A 10,012-nucleotide genomic window follows, 5' to 3' on the forward strand; every position below is an offset into this window, starting at 1 on the left:
ATTTTAAATGATTGGAAAAGTGTCTAATTTTTTTTATTTTAAAAATGTTTTCAGAAGTGCATTATAGGTCTATATAATAGTGGGGTTCATTTTAACATCATCATACATGTATAATATTATTCATTTTGTGATTCTCAGACTACTAACTCATAAGGTTGTAAAAATAAAAGGTCTAGAGACACCTTCTAATTTCTTCTATATCTAGATATAAAATGCTTAGATCAAGTCTGTTATGTAGCAAGCATTAAATTTTTTTTTAGAGAGAGAGAGAATTTTTTAATATTTATTTTTTAGTTTTCGGTGGACACAACATCTTTATTTTATTTTTATGTGGTGCTGAGGACTGAACCCAGCGCCCCACATATGCCAGGCAAGCGCGCTACCACTTGAGCCACATCCCCAGCCCACATTAAAATATTTTTATTAATATAATGATTGTGAGAAATAAACGAAATGATATTTGTTAATCTTTCTGCAGAATACCTGCCATATAATGCATGCTGAATAAATAGTACTGGATATAGATAGAGATTATTAGGTTTAATAATAAAATATACAATGCCATCGTTATTTATCTTTACTCGGCAAACTCCTATTCATCCCCTAAAACCCCAACTTGAGTTCACCTTTAAAAAAGTAGCTTTTCCTGACACTTCAAAGAGAATTATTCTATCTTCTGAAGCATTTTGGTTCCTGCATATTATATGTACTTATTTCGTTGTTAATTATAAGGATGGGCTCACTGTTCTGTCCCCTTGGACAGGCCTCAGGCTTCTGGAAGGGAAGGATTATTCTCTATTCTGATCAGTCTCCCTACAACCTATAGTGCAGTCTGACTGTGGTGGGCGCTCCGCAGATGTTGGTTAAATTGAACAAAAACACTGGGCTTAAAGACAAAGGGAATGCTCCCATTTTTATGCCCAAATGAAGATGGGAATGTAGAGAATGTTTTTCTTTGAAAGAAGAAATCTCAGGGGCTTACTTGAAAATAGGCTGAGGGCTTAGAGAAATGAGTGCCAAGAGCAAAGTAGGAGCAAATCAGGCCTGGTGCATCTGGGTGTTGGGAACGCACCGCCTCCTTTGGCTCAGCAGCTGCAAAACAGATGGGAACAAGTGTGGCTCCGTCACACTGCCATTGCACTGGGAGAGGGGGCCAGGCTCGGAAGGGGAGGACACGTTTTTCTCCCACGTGCTCATAGGAAAACACAAAGATTCCTTAAAGCTCATCCCCACTGGCCCAAGGTAGCTTGGCGTGAGTTTGGGTGCTTGCAGGGGGAGAGAAGGCTTTGCAGTGGTTCACATGTCACCCTCAGGACCGGGTGAAGCTGAGATGGAAACCATCTTGCCTAAAGATGTCCTTTCATCTTCCCCAGGGTCCTGCATTTTCTTCAACCCACAGGGTGACGTGTTCGGGGGAAATGCAGTCGGAGTGGCGGGAAAGATCTGAACAGAGAACTTTGGTCCAGAAAAATATCCGTTTATGGGGCTGAGTCTGCAAAATGTGCAATTGTTTGGCCCAGAGCCACTGCCACACAAGCAAAATTCCAAGCAGCTGCGTGTGCCCTCCCACCCCCTGCCCCCCCCCCAGTGGAGAGAATGGTCTCCATCTCTGCTTCCTGGCTTGCAGGAACATTCTCCAAGTTCTCTGGCTGCTCACACCACTTCATCACGGGCTTTGTCTCCAGGGGACAATGCAAAAGGCAGTTGGTCCTTCTTTCTGATTCAGGATCTAATTGTTACAACCATTCAACACCAACCAGGGTGCATGTTGGGCATGAAGTGACACGGGAAGTTGCAGAAGGGCTGGTCCTCAAGGAACTCCCAGTCTTGCTGGTGACAGGAACTGTAAACATGCATTCCTACACAGTTGTGATAAATCCCCAGAGAAACATATTTTTCAAATAATTATTGACAAGAGCAGAAGGAGGGTAATTGTGTTTAACTTTCCTGGTAGCTCAGTAGGATGAGAGGGTCTCTTGCCCACTGGGAGACCATGGAGGAGACTGGTTCCAAGGATGGATTCTAGAAAAGGCAGGACTGTCAGACCAGGAGGCAGGATGGAGGTCGGAGCAACAGCTTTGTCTGCGTGGAACATTCCCTTATGAAAGGGAGAAGGCGGTTTTGCAGGATTTTAATGGTATTAGCGTACTCATAACTGTCTCCAGGTACAAAATCCTTGCACATGTGGTTCTAATAATCCAGAACATTTTTTTTTTCTGGATGATAATCATGCACTGGAGCCTTCCACTTAGTGCGTAGCTCAGCAGAAAGCATACCTAAGCACAATTACATTTCCTTGATTCTGGACAGCCATTTGTTCTAATTCTGTGAGGGCTAATTCTGTGAGCTAGTGGGTAGGGCAGAGGAAATTCAAGACAGCCAATAGGAAGAATGGTTGTTTTGACCTCCCAACCCAAACCTGCTAGCACCCCTTGAGAAAGAGGGGCATAGAGAATGGTCCCTGGATAGAAGAATTGGGGGACCTTATTTAACCTCTAGGGCTGTCTCAGATTTAATGAATTTTTGAAGTTTTCAGATTTTGTGCCCACCCGATATTCCAACTCCGCATGCTTCTGTATCTTTCCAACTCTTTAGATTGAAGGATCTTCCAAGACAAACACAGACTGTTGCTGACTTATAATGATTCCAATTGCGATTTTTTTTTTGATACTAGAGATGGAACTCAGGGGCCCTCTACCACTGACTACATATGTGGTCTTTTAATTTTGTGTATTTTTTTTTCATTTTGAGTCAGGGTCTTACTAAGTTGTTGAGGCTGGCTTTGAACCAGCCATCCTCCTGCCTCAGCCTCCCAAGCCTCTGCGATTATAGGCATGTGTTACCGCCCCCAATTATGATTTTTTTTTTTTTACTTTACAGTGGTGCAGAAGTGATAAGCATTCAGTAGAAACCATACTTCAGGTTTGAATTTTGATCTTTTCAATAAATTACATGAGATTTTCAATATTTTGTTATTAAATAGGGTTTATCTGAGGTGATTTTGCCCAACAATAGGCAAATATGAATATTCTGAGCACCTTCAAAGCAGGCTAAACTGAGTTGTGATGCTTGATAGATTAGGTGTATTAAATATATTTTCCACTTGTGGTATTTTCAATTTGTGATGGGTTTATTAGGAATGTCACCCCACTGTAAGTCGAGAAGCATGTGAATTCATGGCCAATAAGAATCCTCTTTTATCATAACCCACTTGAATCTAATGTATGAAATATGATATGTCAAGAGCTTTGTAATGTTTTGAACTACCAATAAAAAAAAAGAATCCTCTTTTATAGAAATGTGCTGCTGTATTATGAAGTTACCTGGGTTTTTTTGTTGTTGTTGTTGTTTTTCCTATTCTATTATAAAACCCTTTCTTGCCAGATATAGTGTCACATGCCTATAATCCCTGCAACTTAAGTCGACTGAGGCAGGAGGATCACAAATTCAAAGCCAGTCCCAACAACTTAGTGAGATTCTGTCTCTGAATAAAATAGGGCTGGGGATGGGGCTCAGTGGTTAAGCACCCCTGGGTTCAATACCCAGTACCAAAAATAATAATAAAAAAAGCACATAGTACCTATTTTTTATTTTCTTGATGCAACATTCTGTCACGTGAACTCACCTGTGACATCAAACCTCAAAAGTAGCCACAGACTATACAGAAATGAATGTGGCTGGATTTGGTCTCTGGCCATAATTTACACACCCACATAAGATAAAATGAGCTGGTCTAGCCCATCTTGGGATCCAGAGGAAGAAGGTATCTTGGAACATAACCATCATAGACTAGCTTCGAAATTTCTTTACACTTAATTTTTAAAAATTTTTAGTGGATTGTAGTTATGCATAATAGTGGGGTTCATTTTGACACATAACTGTACTTAACAGTTTTCTCCATTTTGTTTCCCATTTGTGCTAAGTCAGGAAATTTCATCTTTTCTCTTTGAAATGGAAACTCTGGGACTTAACTTTTTCCCCCCAACTTCTCACTAATTCTGTAAATTTGGATCTCATCTATCTCTAAGAAAGGTAAGCAACTTTAAGTTTTAAGAGAATAAAAGATGGGTGTGTTTTGTGGCTTCTCTTGGAAGCCCAGAGCTGGGACATGGTGATCCTGTTATGGTCCTTTTCCAGAAACACAACTAAAAACCTGAGGAAAACTGGATAAAATGGGCCCAAGGGATTGGAAGTCTAATTTCTGACCCTGCAAAGATTTTCATTAAACCATTAAAAACCTTTAACTTGGCTGGGCGTGGTGGCCCATGCCTGTAATCCCAGTGGCTCAGGAGGCTGTGGCAGGAGGATTGCGAGTTCAAAGCCAGCCTTAGCAAAAATGAGGCCCAAAGCAACTCAGTGAGACACTGTCTCTAAATAAAATATAAAAAATAGGGCTGGGGATGTGGCTCATGGTCAAGTGCCCCTGAGTTCAATCCTTAGTACCTTTCCTGGAAAAAAAAAGAAAACTTGAATTTGGAAGGACATTTGGTTCATACATTTGTGTCTGCACACAAGCTTATATTATGTAGAATCCTAGGTCAGCCATTGAGATTGTCAAATAGATAAAATTAAGGGTGAGAAAGGTGAGAGAATTTTCTTTGGGGAATTCCAGAAACTCTTCAAGCACCTGTCTCTGGTCTTTGTCTTTCCCTTAGCAGAGATCTAAGAGCACGCTGACTTAGCTGTTAGATAGGTAAAAGTAAAATCACCATGTCATAAAGATAATTCCTGAACTGCAAAACATGTTCCCAGCTCCAGCCATTGGTGTGTTTACTTGAAACTATATTAGATAAAACAAAATTCCTGCACATAATAGGATCCCAAAAAAGGTCCTCAAAGATGATTTCAATTGAATTTTTTGGGCCCTGACAAGGTCAAAGGGTCTCAATGCATCTAGTGAAACGTTTCAAAGGATTTTTATTTTCGACCACAGCAATGACTCACAGTGAGAACAAGGAGAACAATACCAGCCCCCGAGCCTGACAGTTACCATAGCAAGGAAGGGATATTTGACAAACAGAACCGTTTCAAGATAATCGCAACAATGTAATCTATAAATGTGTGTGAAACCCCACCTTAGAGGTCATGTGCCAAGTTCAGGGTAGCCAGAGAACAGGCTGACCCAGAACTCTGTAAGTCACACTTAAATTTTTCCATGAATTTTCTGCCTCGATAGATGAGCTGGGAAAGTTCTTATCCAAGCTAATTTTTGTAAAAATCTCACCTAGTTTCCAAAAATAGCAACAGATGTTGATAAATAAATATGTATTGTTGGAAAATGTTGGAATATTATACGGATTCTTCTGTTAGCCCAGACTCCTCGCCCCGTTAACTGTTGAGATATCTTTTCTCTACTCTTTAAAATTTTTTTCTTAAATTGGGCGTGGTGGCACATGCCTATAATCCCAGCAGCTTGGGAGGCTGAGGCAGGAGGATCATGAGTTCAAAGCCAGCCTCAGCAAAAGTGAGGCCCTAAGCAACTCAGTGGGACCCTGTCTCTAAATAAAATACAAAATAGGGCTGCGATGTGGCTCACTGGTTGAGTGCCCCTGGGTTCAATCCCTGGTACCAAAAAAAAAGAAAATTTTTTTTCTTATTTTTAGTGCATTATAGTTAGACATAATAGCAAGGTTCATTTTGACATATTTATAAATGCATAGAGCATAATTTTCTTCACTTCGATTCCCAGTACTCTCTCCTTCTCCTTCCCACTGACTCCCTCCCTGTACTAATAGGTCTTCCTTCTATTTATTTATTTTTTTAGTTGGTGCCCTATACTTGACTGTGTATAAAATCAGAATGCACTGTGATATATCCATGTATGCACAAGGCACACATACATTGTTTGGTCTACTTTATTCCCTACCTCTTCTCCTCCTCCCTCACCTGTGGTCCCCTGTTTCTATTCTACTATTTTCCCTTCTATTTTCATAAGACCCCTCTTTTATTATCCCTCTTTACTCTTATAACTCTGTTCTTTTTTTTTCCCAACCAAATTTTCTGGGGAAATGCACAAAACTTAAGTATTTGACTTGGGGAGCTTTTAACAATGGGAAAACACTAAACTAGCTAGCATTAAGATTTTTTAAAAAAAGTATTACTAGCATTTCAAAAATTCTACTTGGGACCCTCCCCAGTACCACTCACTCTTATAAAGCTATATACATGGAAGTAGAGTGCATTTTGACATATTATACACACATGGAGTCTAACTTCCCATTTTTGTGGTTGGACATGACGTGGAGTTTCACGGGTCGTGGGTTCATATATGAACACAGGAAAGTTATCCAATTCCTTCTACTGTCTTTTCATTCTCATTTTAAAAGCTGTACCCATGCCCCACCCTGAATTTTACTTGAAGAGAATCATCCAAATATATTTAGTGGTTTTTTTTTCCAAAATTTCAAATCGTCATTCTACGCCTTCACTTTAGACAACTTCAAACACTGAATAACTGGTTCTTTTTCTTTTTCTTTTTTTTTTTTAAGTATTTATTTATTTTTTAGTTGTAGTTGGACACAATACCTTTATCTATTTATTTGTATGTGCTGAGGATGGAACCCAGGGCCTCGCTCATACTAGGCAAGCACTCTACCGCTGAGCCACAGCCCCAGGCCCCTGGTTTCTTTTCTCAAAAATTAATCCATTGCTTTCTTAATGGTTTGGCTGAGTGATTAATTTGTTCCTTTGTGTTTTCATTCATTCACTAGCCATTCCGGGCTCTCCAGGTACTGCAGGGTGAGATGAACGAGGGACTTAAGTGCTGGCACTTTTCTTTGGATGCGTATAGCAGTTCTGGGGTCCTGGGGTGGTTATACTTGGGACTCCTTTCTGTTTTGGTACCAGGGATCGAACCCAGGAGCGCTTAACCACTGAACCACATCCCTGGCCGTTTAAAATATTCTATTTAGAGACAGGGTCTCACTGAGTTGCTTAGGGCCTCGCTAAATTGCTGAGGCTGGCTTTGAACTCACAATCCTCCTGCCTCAGCCTCCCGAGCCTCTGGGATGACAGGCGGGCTCCCTGGCGCCTGGCTATCCTTCAACTCTTGCAGGGCTTCAGTCACCTTCTAAACCTGTTGCCTGGATTTGTTTTCACATTGTTTCTTCCTGCATTTTTTGATCATCGTTTTACAAACTACCTTAAAATTGTTACAAAGAGTATTTTTTAAAAAATATTTTTTAGTTGTTGAAGGACCTTTATTTGCTTATGTATGTGTGGTGCTGGGAATTGAATGCAGTGCTTTTGAGGGAACATGCTTAGGAGGAAGCCCCTGTTTCCCACGAGACATCCTCTACGCTGGGCCCCAGCCTCAGAGTCCATACCGGGCTTTATCTGATAGAGAAAAAAAAAACAAAAAACAGAGTCCATTTGGTGGTTCGGTCACCCAATGGCCAGAGGCGATTCCAAGCTAGCTTGCGATCCTCCAGCCTCAGCCTCCAGAGCCACTGGGATTACAGGCTCGTCTGCCCTGACTAGCAAGGAGACATTTCTTTACCAAGCAAAAAATTTCAACGTATCAGTCAATGAAATGATCATTGGAAGATCAGACTGAAAACAGTTAGGGCCTGGCTCCTTGGTTCTGTTTTCTGACACAGGCCTTGGGAATGTTTAAAGGTCAGCTTCTGAAGATAAGCTTTTCAATTCAAAGTCTCCGTTTTGGCATGGCCGCGGGTTTCGCCTGAGATGGCTGGAAGACTTGCTATCTGAAGGGCATTTCCCTTTGGCTTAACGTGTGGGTAGATAATGTTGCTATTATGCTTGACTATTCCATCTCAGGATCATGGTTCCCAAGGCTGAGGTTATTGAGCATCATCCCCTCGGAGGAAAATTCACTCTTGGTAGATAGGGAAGGAAGTAGCTTTAACTCCCAGCACTGGGCTAATCACTGTGTGTGTTTATCAGACTTCATCCTTACAAGAATCTAATGGGGTAAATATTATTACTTGCATCTGACTAATAATAAGAGAACCAAGGCTAAATAGTTCATCTATGGCAAAACAGTGTAAGGTGAGCTGAGGTTTGAACCCAGGAGTGGGAGACAAAGAGGGATTTTGCAGATTCTTAGCAACTCCTCCCCCTGAGAAGTAGGGCTCATTTTCCCTGCCTTGAGTCTTGGCTGGGGCTCTGAATAAGAGAAAGAAGAATTACGAATGGTGAAAAAATATGTGAAAAAATATTCAATGTCTCTAGCAATTAGAGAAATACCAATTAAAACTACACTGAGATTCTATCTCACTCCAGTCAGAATGACAGTTATCAAGAAAACAAGTAATAAATGTTGGTGAGGATGTGGGGGAAAAGGTACACTCATGCACTGCTGGTGGGACTGCAGATTGGTTCAGCTACTCTGGAAAGCAGTATGGAGATTCCTCAGAAAACTTGGAATGGAACCACCATTGGACCAAACCACCCCACTCCTTGGTTTATACCCAAAGGACTTAAAATCAGCATACTACAGTGACACAGCCACATCAATGTTTATAAGCAGCTCAATTCACAATAGCTAGATCATGGAACCAACTTCAGTGACCTTCAACAGATGAATGGATAAAGAGAATGTGTTATATACACACTAGGTAATATTACTCGGCCATAAAGAAGAAAGAAATTGTGACATTTGTCAAGAAATGGATGGAACTGGAGACTATCATGCTAAGTGAAATAAGCCAATCCCCGAACACGAAGGTTCTCTCTGATATGTGGATGATAACACATCCTCGGGCAGGGGGTGCAGAACAGAAGTTAGACAAAGGGGAATGAAGGGAAGGAGACGGTAGAAATAAGAAAGAGAATGAATGGGACATAACTTTCCTATGTTCATAAGTGAACACATGACCCATATAACTCCACATCATGTCCAACCACAAGAACGGGAAGTCACACTCCATGTATGTGTGATAGGTCAGAATGCACTCTATCATCCTGTATCTCTAAAAGAGCAAAGAGGAATGAAGAAAGTTTCAAGAGAGCTAGGGGCCCACTGGTTGTTTTTGTTTTTATGAGTTTTACTTTTTCTCATCTTGGAATGTTCTCTCACCTTCGGTACAGCAAGATGTCATGTGAGAAATTTGGTTCTCTGTCACACTGGGATGCGCCTAGGGAGAGCAAGAGGGAGAGACAGATTTGCAGAAGCTAAAGGTGCCACAAATGTGAAAGAAGCCTTCTTGGATCTCCCAGCCCAACCCATCTCGAGCTGGGGGAGCCTGACTGAAGGACCCCAGCTGACAGCAAGCCTTCCCCTGAGCCCCCCACCCTCAGAACTGTGAAGAAGTAAAACGGCTGCTCTTCCAGGCGTCTAATTCTGGAGTAGGTGTTACCCAGTTAATAGAAAACCCCAGGTCGGCTGGGCTCCCACACACCTGCCAGGCTACAGGAAGCTGGGGGGCCAAGGTCAGGGGAACTGGCCTGTTCTATCATCACTCATCTGCAAGGGGCCTGGCCATGCTCTCTCACCAGGCCCTCAGGTTCTGAGGCTGAGCTGGGATCACATTCTGTTGGCTGCTCTGTGATTCTGAGGTTCTCATTGTGGACGCCTCTCGATCTGTCGACTAGGAAGGCTGCAGGTTAGATTCTCAGCTTCCACACAATGCAGTACAGAGAGCCTGTGTTTTGAACATCTTTCTGGAAATTTTATAATTATATGAATATCTGCAGAATCCAGGGATCCTACTAATAATAGAACACTGGACTGTCCAGTCAGACAACTAAAGAGAAGATGTAAAACAAACACATTCAGATAGTTATTAATTTTAACAATACTGTTATCTTCTTTACTTTCATAATACAGTAATAGCCAGGCATGGTGGCGCATGCTTGTAATCATAGCGTGGCTTGGGAGGCTGAGGCAGGAGGATCTTGGGGGTTCAAAGCCAGCCTCAGCAAAATGAGGCCCTAAGCAACTCAGTGAGACCCTGTCTCTAAATAAAATAAAAAATAGGGCTGGGGATGAGGCTCAGTGGTCGAGTGCCCCTGAGTTCAATCTGCGGTACAGCAAAAAAATATATATATA

This window comes from Marmota marmota, unplaced genomic scaffold (assembly GCF_001458135.2).
Source record: "Marmota marmota marmota unplaced genomic scaffold, marMar, whole genome shotgun sequence".
Taxonomy (NCBI): Eukaryota; Metazoa; Chordata; class Mammalia; order Rodentia; family Sciuridae; genus Marmota; species Marmota marmota.